A 14,942-nucleotide genomic window follows, 5' to 3' on the forward strand; every position below is an offset into this window, starting at 1 on the left:
AACATTAACTAACCTTTTCTCATGTCATTAATACTACATCTAAAATAGCCTGTGCTCTGGTTGATTTCTCAACATATTGCTCCACGCTTGCAGCAATGCGCCGGTACCTAACCTCTCTACAGTCTGCCCTGCCTCAGCTGAGGGCCACACTCTCTCAGAATTGCAAAGGACCCACTCTGTACTACATCCTCAGGAGAATTCATACTCTCAACAAACAGTATTTCAATTCCATCTCAAACATCAAAAACTGTAAGTACAACAAACTTTTATCTACCCACCTCCATAACCAGCGCCCCTCAAACATTCCAGAAGATTCCCCTGGCCTTGGCATCGACACAAACGCCATTAGCCATGCAGCTGATGCAGCTGCCACCCCCACACAGATTGATGACATCACTTCCGCCCCCATCATGGCCACTCCCACAACCTCTTCCACCCCTCACAATTCCTCATGCATCACACGTGACATCACTTCCGCTCCTCACATCATCACTGATGCCACATGCTCAGTGACCTCCGCCACCACTACTGCCATGGTCACCACCACTTCAGCCCCCACCAGCGCCTCTCCTGCAGTACCCTATATGTAATTATGTACACACAATGAAGTACCACTAGTGCCATCCATGTTCCCTCAGAATGTTTTGGCCACCCACTAAGTCCAGGTTATGGTTAGGACTTTGTGCTGAAGTACACACTAAAACATGGGGCAGCCGCTGCAGTGTGTTGTTGATAAGACCACTGTCTGGGGTCTTCCTGCCAAAATTAAATGGGAGTCTATTCAGTTAGCGGACCCTTCTGGTGCCTCAAATGCATTTAAATGTAATCTTGAGAAAGTAAGAGATTTGGTTTGTTTGTTAAAGTCAAACTTCAATGTTTTGTTTCCTTGATACAGAACAGAACTGTAAAACATCTAGAGATATCTTTTATGGATAAAGTATATCTTTGAAATAAAAAAATATTGTGCCTTCTTGAGAAGAAGGGACACCTGGATGAGTTGATGATAGGTTGGCATAGAAGTGAGTCAAGCGGATAGACAGAAGGCCACAGGTTAGCATGGAGGGCATGAGTAGCAATGGAAGAATGGTGAGGAGCACAGTTTGGACTGGAGGGCATGTGGATTAGTAGAGGTTAAAGTTGAGAGGAAAATGGAGCTGAGACCACAACCAGATCAGCAATGAACTTATTGAGGTGGGGAAGGGTCTATTGGTGTGTTCCTGTTCCTACATTTTATGCCCAAATGCATGTTGATATGGAGGTTCCAGTATTAGATTGGGATGGGCAAAGTTAAAAATCAGACAACACCAGGTTACAGTCCAGCAGATTTAATTGCAAGTGCAAGCTTTTGGAGTGCTCAAATAAAGTTTCAAACTAACCGGCTAGACTATAACCTGGTGTTGTATGATTTTTGACATTGGGTATATATGTGTCCTTGAGGAATGTGTAGGAAATATAGAGTGGTTCGTGGGCGGCACGGTGGTACAGTGGTTAGCATTGCTGCCTCGCAGCGTCAGAGACCCGGGTTCAATTCCCGCCTCAGGCGACTGACTGTGTGGAGTTTGCACGTTCTCCCCGTGTCTGCGTGGGTATTCTCCGGGTGCTCCGGTTTCCTCCCACAGTCCAAAGATGTGCAGGTCAGGTGAATTGGCCATGCTGAATTGCCCGTAGTGTTAGGTAAGGGGTAAATGTAGGGGTATGGGTGGGTTGCGCTTCGGCGGGTCGGTGTGGACTTGTTGGGCCGAAGGGCCTGTTTCCACACTGTAAGTAATCTAATCTAATGTGTTGGCATGAATAGTGAATGACAAGTGTGGGAAATGAGGGGTTGTTTTTTCTGTTTAATTCTATTTCTTCCACATCGCACTGGGACACTAAGGGAGGTGTTACGCCCAGCACGCTCTCTCCCTATCCCCATCAGTGTTGATTAGTCTGACCTGTACAATACTGAACCTCCACTCTCTCAGGTCAAAGATCTGAAGTTTTGGTTCACTTCCTCCAGGGACAGAATTGTGGAGCTGAGAATTATAACCAACTCTGTGCCCATCCAACTAGTGTGCAGGTTCAGTTTGTGCCAATGTGATAGCAGTAGAGTTAAACCTCTTGTCAGTGATTTTAAAAAAAGAGTTTGCTTTGCTACCAGCTGTAGTTTGCTTATTGGGTCAAAGTTGAATACTCTGAGTTGGGGTTTAACTCCACTACTGCTATCCAAGTCGATAAATCTTGCTAGGATGTGTTCTGTATCTTTTTGTTTGTTTTTGGTCCACTTGCAGAAAGATTGAGTTATTACTATATGTTGATAGAAATACAAAGTAGAAGTCATTGATGACTTATAGAAAGGTTATAAAGAATGAAATATGTTTTGAATTTACAGTTGGATAAACATTAACTTGCATTCAAAATCAATACAGATTTCGGTTCAAAATATGAGGTTGTGGCCAGTGCAAATCCCTAGCAAGTCAATTGTGCCTGTTAATTTAAAAATACATGCTGGCGAATAGCTGTTGGATAGCACTAGATGATGACGAGGGATCCAATCCCTGATGTCAAAGTGTTTGGAAGCAGCCTCTTACTTTCTTCAATAAAGATAGTTCCTTTTGAACTCTCTTTTTCTGTAGAGGTGTACATACACCGAATATATTTCACATTATTGTGAACCTAGGCCAGGAAGGGGAATGAGATGTCTTTGAACTTCTTCAGAATTCCCCAGCTCTAATATCCCAAGCAGGAATATTCTGTGTGGTTATTATTCATCAGATCCAGCGAACAGTCTATTTTCCAATAGCTTTCCAATGCAGGTTGAGCTATAGTTGTGTCGACAATAACAAAGTGAATCAGGTTGTCTTGGAGGTATCTGTACAGTTCCACTCTCCATGTTGACCAGTACATGAATAGTTTATTCATTTCAAAATTGCAACTAGTTTATTCATTTATCTTTGTCCACCCCAGTCCAACACCTGCACCTCCGAATCATTTCAAAACCTTTGCATTTTCTGAAGTTAACTATGGAGTATATTAGTGAGTGGAGTAGGAGAGGGGGGGCTGTGGGTGGGTAGTGGGTTGGGGCTTTTCTTCAAAATCCTTGCCAATGTTTATCTTTATATAGTCATTGCTTAAGGAAGAAAAAGATCACAATCATGTTTCCCTTTGTGAGAGCTTGCTGTGTGCAAATTACCTGCTGTGTATCTGACATTACATCAGTGACTGCACTTCACAAACACTTCACTGGCTGTGAAGTGCTTTGGGATGACTTGAGGTTATGAAAGTTATTTCTGTAAATACAAATTTGTTATTTCATTCAGCTTTCCCCTTGTTTCAGAACATTCCCCTTGAGTGGGAGGATGTTCCATAGTTTGTATCCATATCATTGGAATATTATAAAATTAAGCAATAGGATGACCGCAAGAGACATACACTGTCCAGAAAATGATCGTAAATAAGATCTGGTTATCTCAGTGTTCCTTTCTATAGCAAAGAAAATTGCAAAATGTTGAAGAGCTGGTGTGAACCAAGATAATTTACAAGTTGCGCCATAGTCGGCAAGGACACATCACATACCATCTGGATTTTATAGATTTACAGCAGATTTATTTAGTGATGGTACAGGCCTGGACATGAACTTTAAGACATGTGGCTTTCAGGCTAGTCAACAAACTCCTGCTTTATTCTCTATTACTCAATGTGCTTGAAGAGCACTGGATGTGGCAATGCACACCACATGAAATTTGGGAAGTGTAATCTGGTTGAGAGGCTTGACTGCCCTGTTGTGATCACAATCGTGGCAATGACAGGTGGTGTAATAACCGACAGAGCCATTGGGCATTGCAAGAATCCTGGCTGACTGGCACGCTGCTGCTTCATTTAGTTACTCACCAGGTCTCAAATAATACATTTTGGGAATGTAAACTTGCAAAATGCTCATGGGTTTAAAGACTTCAGATAAAATACAAATCATTGAAAACAAAACAAAAGCATCTTGAAGAGACAACAGAGTTAACTTTTTTCAGTTCAGTGACCCTGCTCAAGTCAGAACTGGACTTCAAATTTTACCTCTGCTTTCTCTTCACAGATAATACCAGACCTGCTGAGTTTCTCCAGCGATTTCTATTTTATTTGGTTCAGATCTCCAGCATCCACAGTTCTTTGTTTTGTAATATAAAAACTTATCAGCCATATCTCTTCTCCTGCTTTGGAATGCATTTGCCTTCAGAGAAATGTTCATAGGGTTCAGTCGAGAAGGATATGATTTGGGCCATCATCATTTTAGTCCGACAGCGTTTTTTTCTCTTCAAGCACTTAGCAAACTCCTTCTTGAAATCCATGATTGAATCTGTTTCCACTATAATAAAAAGTTTGTTACTGGCCTTTCTGGATATGGTTAGTAAGTAATTTTCCTTTCATCATTAGAATCATTACATACTTGGTTTCATTAATGCAATAACGAACTGAATTAGTGTGATTTTAAAATTCCAAAAAACTCTACGCAGAAAACAAATGTATGATGTTTTCTGTGAACAGAGAATTGTACGATGGCATCAATACGTGCAAATAATCTCTGACCAAATCAAGCTAAAGAAGTACATTGTGTGATGAAAGGGACTGGAGAAAAATGCATCAGTGACACCAGCATTGTAAGCAGAACCTTAGTTTTTTGGGCTAAGTTGAGTTTGGCAGAATGAAACCCGCTATGAGGCTGGGCAAGCTTTCTCACAGCATCTTACCAAACCTGCTGCTTCAAATGCCATTGCCAACCCAATGATGAGTATCATGTCATATGACCATCCCATTTACCATGCGCTGACATCTGACATCTGCCCACTCATGACTGGTGCCTGGTCAGAGATATCTGACCAGAGCCAATAAGCACCAGGATTCTCTGACAGGGTCTGGTTGATGGGTTGGTACACGGGAGGTCTGTCCTCTTCCCAGAGGACAAACAGCATGGTGTCAACGCACATTCAGATAGACACAGTCAAGGAACAAAACATTGAAATGTGTAAAGGGTGACAAGGATTACTAGGAAGGCAGTTTGGTTGTCCGTGTTCACAGACTTCACTGGCATGATCTTTTTGACTTCTCAGGAAATGTTTCCCTTTGATTTTCCTTCTTCAGATACTTTCACTCTCTTGTATAAGTTACAGGGTGACAATAAAAAGTTTCTGGCCCAGTGGCTAAAAGCTCGGGGGAAAATAAACTGGCTTTCTTTGGGCTTAATGTGTTTTTTCACAGCAAAACAGAAACAGCTCCTTCTCCTTCAGAGGACCAATGGTTCCTGCCTAAGCATTCATAACATCAAGCTGTTCAGAGATAAAGGGAGCAGCTCTAATAGTCAGCCCAATCCACACTGCGAACTGGGTGCCTCTCCCTGTTTGGCTTCAATGCACCCAAGTGGATGGTCCGTGGTGTGGCCTGCTTCACAAGTGTGAGATTGCAGAGTGCCAGGGCATAATATAAATGTGAGGATGGTGGTGATGGTTCCCTGAAAGCCGGGTGCAGTGTCCATTGTGAAAACATGTGTGTGGCGGTAATCATGGGTTGTGCTGTGCTCTACTATTTGGCCGTAGACAACATGAAGATCCATTTGGAGCAAGCAGCAAAATAAACCCACCAGTTAGCCGCTCTGATTTCTGTGCTTTCCTGATAGCTAGTTTGAATGGTATGTCTGGCAAGATTGCAACCTGCAGTGACGAGTCATTAACAAGATGCTTAACAAGCAACAAAGAGTGCCAATTGACAGCATGTTAATCCTTATAGAGAATGTCACCATGTTGTTTGACCAAAGGAAGGAACTTGGAACGAGATGATCTTACAGTCAAGACGACCATCTCAGCTGATTCTACCACCCATTTCAACATAGCCCATGCCTTCCATTTGCTTATAAGATTCGCCCCTATGACTTAGTAATCAGATATAAATATAATGAAGTGGGAAGCACAAACAGGTTTTTGAACAAGACCTGCCTATAATTATATGACACAAAACAAAGACTGCTGTATGAATAGAATTGAAATGAAAAGAGAAACATGAGGCAAGAGAAAGAAAGTTTGATGAGCCAATGTATGGACAAATGTAGCAGTATGAATGGAAATTTGGTGTACTGACAGGAAGTAAAGGCTTAGACTTAATACGCAAATTGGAAAACTCAGAGATCAGTATTGGGCTCAAATTTATTCTTGGCAAACATAGATGGCATGGATTTGTGTAAGGGTATCATAATATTACAATTTGTCAACCATAGAAAAGTAGATGTTTGATAAAGACCAAGAAAAGACTAAAATAGACTTCAAAATAATGTTCAGAGTGAGCAAAATAAACAGAAATTTTACATGTGTAATTTAATGTAAAGAAATCTGAGATAGTGCAGTTTTGAAAGAAAAACAATAAATGGAAAATACATCAAATGGAAAGTCTTGAAAGGATGTGGCTAAATAGAGTCTGCCTTGATCCCCAAATTAAAAGGATTGAAATTACTGAATGACTCCAACAGGAAAACCGAAGGACAATATTTCATTTTTATAACTTTTACTTTAAAAAATCAAACCAAAATCAACAGGCCATTTGTGGCCAATATCAATCATAAATTCAGCATTAAATAGCAGAATCAGCAAGAGTTCTCAGAGATTTACTGGACCGTCCACTGAGCACATACAATGTTAATTTCAGCCACAAAGTTGTTGAAAGTTTGAATTCCCTCAGTTAGAATTCCATATCCTTTTCTTCAAGGATATAGCAATGGATCCTCATCTGACAGCAGCTCCCAACAAACGCAAGGTCCACAGTTGTGGTCACAGCCTTCATCAAAATTGTACCATTCTGCACAATTGTGCAGATTAGCGTTCTTTGCATTTACTGTATATCGTTGCATTGTCCATAAAGAGGTAGGATCGAATTAGCTAATTGCATGTGGCAAAGAATAGGCAAAAGTGAGGACTGCAAATGCTGGAAACCAGAGTTTAGATCAAAGTGATTCCTGATGATGGGCTTTTGCCCAAAATGTCGATTTTCCTGCTCCTCGGATAGAACATAGAACATAGAACATAGAACAATACAGCACAGAAGAGGCCCTTCGGCCCACGATGTTGTGCCGAACATTTGTCCTAGCTTAAGCACCTATCCATGTACCTATCCAATTGCCGCTTAAAGGTTACCAATGATTCTAACTCTGCCACTCCCACAGGGATGTGGCATAGAATGTCCTAGTGATACCATGTTGACAGTTGCACGAGAATATCAGGTTTGTTTCTGTCTTCTACCAAGCTGCATAATGTTTGAACTAAACAAAGAGCTCTCATCTTTCCAATGCTAAAATGCAATTATTTAAAACAATTTGTAACCAGAAGACAACTAGAATTCATAACAACATGGATTCCTCAGAATCATTTTTATCTGACATTCAACATAACTACTGTGCAAAGTGTGGCCAATTCTGTCAATCTGTTCCTTTAAAATAGTTGACTCGCAGTGACTGTAAACAGATTTTCTCTTACCTCTGATACCAGATTCAGCCTTCCGATTCAACTGTTGTACCTCAACCACCTAAAGGTATAAGGCAAGAGCGATCCATTTATTCCCTCAACCCTGCTCAATATTCAACAAAATTCTAGCTAATTTGATGGTGGCCTTGACTTGACTTTCCTAACCATAGCTCCACCCAGCCTCTAACCTTTAGGTGCCTCAGGTCATTCAAAAACCTGTCTAAATTTGCCTTAAGTATATTTAATGACCCAGCATCCTCATGTCCAACTTAACAGGGAGATCCCTGATATCTAAACTGTGGCTCCCAGTTCTACATTCCCCAACAGAAAAAACATTCTTTCAGTATTTATCGTATCAAGTCTCCTTAAAGTTTGCATATTTTGATAATACCATTTCTCATTCATTTACTGCAATAAGTCTTGGCCTAACCTGCCTAACTATTTTTCATAAGAAAAAAAAACACATCTTTGGAATCAACCTACTGAACTTCCTCCTAACTGACTCTAATGTGATATCTCTCTCCGAGGTTATCAGATAGTGGTTAAACATAGCTATCAACATTCAATTTTCATCTTTTACCTGGGTCTTTCATGGACTGAAATTATTTCAAAGAAAAAAAAAACTGATTCAAAAATGGCTTCAGGTTGAGCCAAGTTCATGAAACCACCTACAAATAAAATCTGTCTAAACAAAAAATAATGTGTTATTGAAGAAAGCAGTCAAACACTTCTTCAAGTTCTCTTTGGTATACACCTCTATGGAAAGATCTCATGTTTGAGATAAAAATAAATGCCGACATTTATTCAGCTTGGAGTCAAAGAACACAGACATGTGATATACAAATGAGCTGTATTTCAAACAGTTGCTTTGGCAGACTGGAGTGAGTTTCATTGAGAACTGGAACTTGAAAAGTCTTTCTGTTTCTCCCTGCTTTCTCTTAGTCTCTTGAGGGACAATGCATCTGTGATAACAAAGTGGAGAGAAACCCCAGATCATTGAAAACTGAAAGATATCTATAATATTCATAACTTCTGTTGATCCACAAATCCCATATCAACTGCGATTTCAGGTTAAAATCTAATACCTCAAGAGCATCTCTTTTTGTTTTCTTTTAACCTGGACTTGTATGCATGTGTTGTTAGACCATCATTATCTTTCCTTGGATTGTCAGTAATAAAATTGCTCTTTCTTTCACTCAAAGAAACCTTGCAATTGTTTCCATAATTATTTCTGGTGAACCAGTTCGCTATATTTTTATTGAAATGGATTGTAGCCTAATGCTAAACAAAAATGACCAAATGTTTGTTATGAGTAGCCAAGAAGGTTGAAAAGAGGGGAGTCAGTTTGTCCCCACTCACTTTGTCGGAATGAAGAAATCTGTATACAGTACTCTACACGTGGTCTCACCAGTACTCTGCACGGTCGAACCTTGCCACATGGGACAGTTTTCACACCACTCACTTCCAACTACTGCATGGCAGGTGCCATTAAGCCAAGGACTAGGTCTGGTACAGACAATTATCACGGATGCATGTGGTCCCTAAACACTGGCTGCCTGGCCTCTTCTAACATACACTTTCCTCTCATAGAGTCACAGAGATGTACAGCATGGAAACAGACCCTCCAGTCCAGGATCATGAAGATAGCATTACCAAGGGGAAGAGTAGGCAGAGAGCAGATGAACACAAAAGAACTGGCTGCCTGAAATGCATATACTTTAATGTAAGGAGTGTAGTGGGTCAGGCAGATGAACTTAGGGCTTGGATTGGTGCCTGGTAGTATGACGTTATTGCGATCACAGAGACTTGGTTGAAGAACAAGCATGATTGACAACTAAATGTTCCAGGATATAGATATTTCAGACAGGACAGGAAGGGAAGTAAAAGGGGAAGGGGAGTAACATTGCTGGTCAGGGATGATATCATGGCTGTGCTAAAGGAGGATACTGTGGAGAGCTTGAGCAGTGAGGCATTTTGGGTGGAGCTGAGAAATAAAAAGGGTGCAGTTACATTGGTGTGGCTGTATTACAGGCCTCTCAACAGTGAACATGAGTTAGAAGAACAAATAGGTAAACAGATTATGGAAAGATATAGAGGCAATAGGGTGGTGGTGATGGGAGATACTAATTTTCCCAACAATGACTGGGATACACGTAGTGCCAGAGGTCTGGATGGGGCAGAATTTGTAAGGAGTATCCAGGAAAGTTTTCTAGAGCAGTATGTCAATAGTCCAACAAGGGAAGGGGCCACATTGGACCTGCCAGGGTTGGAGGATTTGAGCTATAGGGAGAGGCTGAAAAGGCTGGGGCTGTTTTTCCTGGATCGTCGGAAGTTGAGGGGTGACTTTATAGAGGTTTACAAAATTATGAGGGGCATGGATAGGACAAATAGACAAAGTTTTGTCCCTGAGGTGGGGGAGTCCAGAACTAGAGGGCATAGGTTTAGGGTGAGAGGGGAAAGATATAAAAGAGACCTAAGGGATAGCTTTTTCACACAGAGGGTAGTATGTGTATGGAATGAGCTGCTAGAGGAAGTGGTGGAGGTTAGTACAATTGCAACATTTAAAAGATATTTGGATGGGTATATGAATAGGAAGGGTTTGGAGGGATATCGGCCGGGTGCTGGCAGGTGGAACTAGATTGGTTTGGGATATCTGGTCGGCATGGACGGGTTGAACCAAAGGGTCTATTTCTGTGCTGTACATCTCTATGACTCAATGACTCTATGGTGTTAGGGAGTGAGCCAGGCCAGGTGGTACAAATTGAAGTGGGGGATTTCTTTGGGAATAGTGACCACATTTCTGTAAGTTTTAGAATACTCGTAGACAAAGGTGAGAGTGGTCCTAAGGGACGAGTGCTAACCTGGGCCAAGGCGAATAATATCAAAATTCGGCAGCAGTTGGGAAATGTGGATTAGACACAGCCATTTGAAGGAAGGTCCACATTTGATGTGTGGAAGGCTTTCAACGATAGGTTGAAGATAGTGCAGGATAGGCATGTCCCTTTGAAAACCAGGGATAGGAAAGGAAAGATTCGTGAACCATGGTTGACAGGAGAAATCGTACGACAAGCCAAGAGGAAAAGGGAAGTGTACATAAGGTCCAGGCATTGGAGGAATATCGGGAGAGTAGGACCAATCCTAACCGAGAAACCAATGGGCTAAAAAGGGTCATGAAGTAACTTTAGTGAGCAGAATTAAGGAGAATCCCAAGGCCATTTATTCATATATAAGAAGCAAGAAGGTAACTAGAGAAAGTGTTGGTCCACTAAAGGATAAGGAAGGAAGGTTGTATATTGCACCTGAGAAAATGGGTAAGATTCTCAATGATTACATTGCATCAGTGATCACTCAGGAATGGGAAGTGATAAATGCTGAGATTAGAGATAGACGTTTGTTTACTCTGTATCACATTGACATAAGGAGGGAAGATGTGTTGGGTAGGCGAAAGGATATTGAGGTGGACAAATCCCCAGGACTGGATGGGATCTAGCCCAGGTTGCTGAAGGAGGTGAGAGAGAAAATAGCTGGTGCCCTGACAGATATCTTTGTAGCATCCTTAAATACAGGTGAGGTGCCGGAGGACTGGAGGGTTGTTCATGTTGTCTCCCTGTAGACGAAGGGTAGTAGGAATATTCCAGGTAACTACAGACCAGTGAGCCTGACATCAGTGGTGGGAAAGTTGCTGGAGGAGGTACTGAGGGATAAAATCTATTTATATTTGGAAAAGAATGGGCTTATCAGTGATAGGCAACATGGTTTTGTATGGGGCAGATCATGCCTTACCAACGTAATAGAATTCTTTGAGGAAGTGACCAAGTTGATAGATGAAGGAAGGGCTGTAGATGTCATACACGTGGACTTTAGTAAGGTGTTTGATAAGGTTCCCCATGGTAAACTAATGGAAAAAGTGAAGTCACATGGTGTGCAGGGTGTTCTAGCTAGGTGAGTAACAAACTGGTTGAGCAAGAGGAGACAGAGAGTAGTAGTTGAAGGGAGTTTCTTGAAATGGAGAAAGGTGACCATTGGTGTTCCACAGGGATCAGTGCTGTTGTTTGTGATATACATAAATGATCTGGAAGAGGGCATTGTTAGTCTGATCAGTAAATTTGCAGATGACACAAAGATTTGTAGAGTAGCAGAAAGCATAGGGAACTGTCAAAGAATACAGGAGGATATAGATAGATTGGAGAGTCAGCGGAGAAGTGGCAGATGGCTTTCAATTCAGGCAAATGTGAGGTGATGCATTTTGGTAGTCTAATTCTAGATAGAACTATACTGTAAACTGAAGAGCCTTGGGAAAATTTGATGAGCAGAGAGATCTGGGCGTTCAGATCCATTGTACCCTGAAGTGGCTGCACAGGTGGATAGAGTGGTCAAGAAGGCATATAGTATGCTTGCCTTCGTTGGACAGGGGCATTGATTATAAGAGCTGGCAGGTCATGTTAAAATTGTGCAAGACTTTGGTTCGGCCTCATTTAGAATACTGTGTACTGTTCTGGTCGCTATATTACCAAAAGGATGTAGATGCTTTGGAGAGGGTGCAGAGAAGATTTACAAGGATGTTGCCTGGTCTGGAAGGTGCTAGCTATGAAGAGAGGTTGAGTAGGTTAGGATTGTTTTCATTAGTTAAAAGGATATTGAGGGGGGGACCTGATTGAGGTCAACAAAATCATGAAGGGTATAGACAGGGCAAATAGAGATAAACTTTGTCACAGGGTGAAGGATTCAATAACGAGAGGTCAGGTGTTCAAGGTGAGAGGTGTAAAGGTTAAGTGGGATATATGTGGCAAGTACCTTACACAGAGGGTGGTAGGTGCCTGGAACGCATTGCCAGCAGAGGTAGGAGAGGCAGTCACAGTAGATTCATTTAAGATGCGTCTGGAAAGATGCATGAGTAGGTGGGGAGCAGAGGGAAACAGATGCTTAGGAATTCTGTGATAGGTTTAAACAGTGGATTTGGATCGGCTCAGGCTTGGTGGGTTGAAGGGCCTGTTCCAGATTGTAAATTTTCTTTGCTCTTTGTTCTGTGTTCTTTGTTACAACTCGTCCATGCCAACCAGATATCCTAAATTAATCTTGTTCAAAGTTTGTGCGAAGATTTATAGCTCGGGTGCTCGTTGCTGTGGTTCTGTTCGCCGAGCTGGAAGTTTTTGTTGCAAACGTTTCGTCCCCTGGCTAGGCGACATCATCAGCGCTTGGGAGCCTCCTGCGAAGCGCTTCTTTGATGTTTCCTCCGGTGTTTATAGTGGTCTGTCCCTGCCGCTTCCGGTTGTCAGTTTCAGCTGTCCGCTGTAGTGGTTGTGTTGCAAACGTTTCGTCCCTTGGCTAGGCGACATCATCAGTGCTTGGGAGCCTCCTGCGAAGCGCTTCTTTGATGTTTCCTCCGGTGTTTATAGTGGTCTGCCCCTGCCGTTACCAACCACTACAGCGGACAGCTGAAACTGACAACCGGAAGCGGCAGGGACAGACCACTATAAACACCGGAGGAAACATCAAAGAAGCGCTTCGCAGGAGGCTCCCAAGCACTGATGATGTCGCCTAGCCAGGGGACAAAACGTTTGCAACAAAAACTTCCAGCTCGGCGAACAGAACCACAGTATTAATCTTGTCCCATTTGCCAGCACTTGACCTATATCCTTCTAAACCATTCCTATCCAAATGCCTTTTAAATACTGTAATTGTACCAGCCTCCACCATTTCCTCTGGCAGCTCATTCCACCCTCTTTGTGAAAAAGATGCCCCTTAGGTCCCTTATAAATTTTTCCCCTCTCATCCTAAACTTATACCTTCTAGTTCTGCACTCCCCAACCCAGCGAAAAGATCTTATCTACTCACCCAATCCATGCCCCTCACAATTTCATAAACTTCTATAAGGTCACCCCTCAGCCTCCGATGCTCCAGGGAAAACAACCCTAGCCTATTCAGCCTCTCCCTATAGCTCAAATCCTTCAACTCTGGCAACATGCCTGTAAATCTTTTCTGAACCCTTTCAAGTTTCACAACATCCTTCGTATAGGAGGGAGACCAGAATTGCGTACAGCATTCTAAAAATTTCTTAATCAATATCCTGTACAGCTGCAACATGCTGACTCCATCACCTCCATTGTGAGGTTTCTGGGTGGCTGATGATGATTCCACGTAAATAATTCCAAAATTTGATTTACTCTTCATGTCGATCTTTCTAAGCCAAGTGTATTCTCACAAATTGAAAAACAACTCAGCAGATCAGCAATTTTATCCTCTGGTCTTTTGAGGTAATACCAGTGAATTGTGACAACTGTGACTCAGAGGGAGCTTGTTATTCTCAACAGAATCTTGTGTGTCTGTGGGGAGGCAGTTCGAGTGTTGAACCAGAGGCAGCAATCCCCCTGCTACCGCCTCCACAGTAACTTGAGAAAAAAATTGCCAAAGACCATATTCTCTTTAAATTGTATTATTTTGACAGTTGTGTATTGAGAAATGCAACAGGCTTTTTCTGCACCATTCCAAAAACTACCTCCCAATCTGCTCTTCCATCTCTGTTGCTATTGGGGGGGTGGGGTGGGGGGTCTATAGAAAACTCCAAATAATGTGACTGCTCTTTCCTGTTTCTGACTTCCACTCATACTGACATTTTCACGTACACTTTCCTCTTATCGAGTTATAGAGTCATGGAGATGCACAGCACGGAAACAGACCCTTCAGTTCAGCTCGATCACGTCGGCCAGATGTCCTAAATTAATCTAGTCCCATTTCTAACAGAGACTTTAAGTCCCCAGCTGGGAGAATAAATATAAGGTCATAAAGACAGAGAGTAAGACAGGATTATAATTTTGCATTGTTTTCCCTAAATAGTTGCCACGCATTGCGCTGAACCACTTTTCCGTATGCTGGAACCTCACACAGATTTCTGGAATTAAAAGGAACATCAAGTGAAAAATAGGAGGAAATGAGACAGAGACAGAGAGAGACAAAGAGGGATCACAGATACAAAGATATGGGATCTGGTAATGGAATATAAATAATTCATGCTCCCTGTTTCACTGGAACATCTTGAAGGTGTCAGCAGCGTATGGACTGAATAAGGTACCAGTCATCTGTGGTTCTATAGATATACATCATAACACAAAACAAGAATAAGTAAAATTAGGTAATGGATATTCATTTCAGGCATTTCTCTCTGTTCAAGGAGAACACAGAGTGGAACTTTCCCTTCCCTGTTGTGGCAAGAATTAAGGTGATTATGATGGCAAATTACAGCAAGAACAAAAATACAATTGATTAGATTCTTGACATTGAGAAAAATTGTCTAAACTTTCCCTTAAGGCTTAAATGGCACCCTTCAGATTCTTGTTGTTGAGAGAATCTATTTTATTTCTATGTATTTGCATCTTATTAAGTCTCCCACTTAATCTTTTAAATTCTATTTAAATCACACTTCCAAATTTCCTACAATGAGAAACTAGGCGATGTAAATTTGTGGCAGGTACCTGG

This window comes from Chiloscyllium plagiosum, chromosome 10, assembly GCF_004010195.1.
Source record: "Chiloscyllium plagiosum isolate BGI_BamShark_2017 chromosome 10, ASM401019v2, whole genome shotgun sequence".
Lineage (NCBI taxonomy): Eukaryota > Metazoa > Chordata > Chondrichthyes > Orectolobiformes > Hemiscylliidae > Chiloscyllium > Chiloscyllium plagiosum.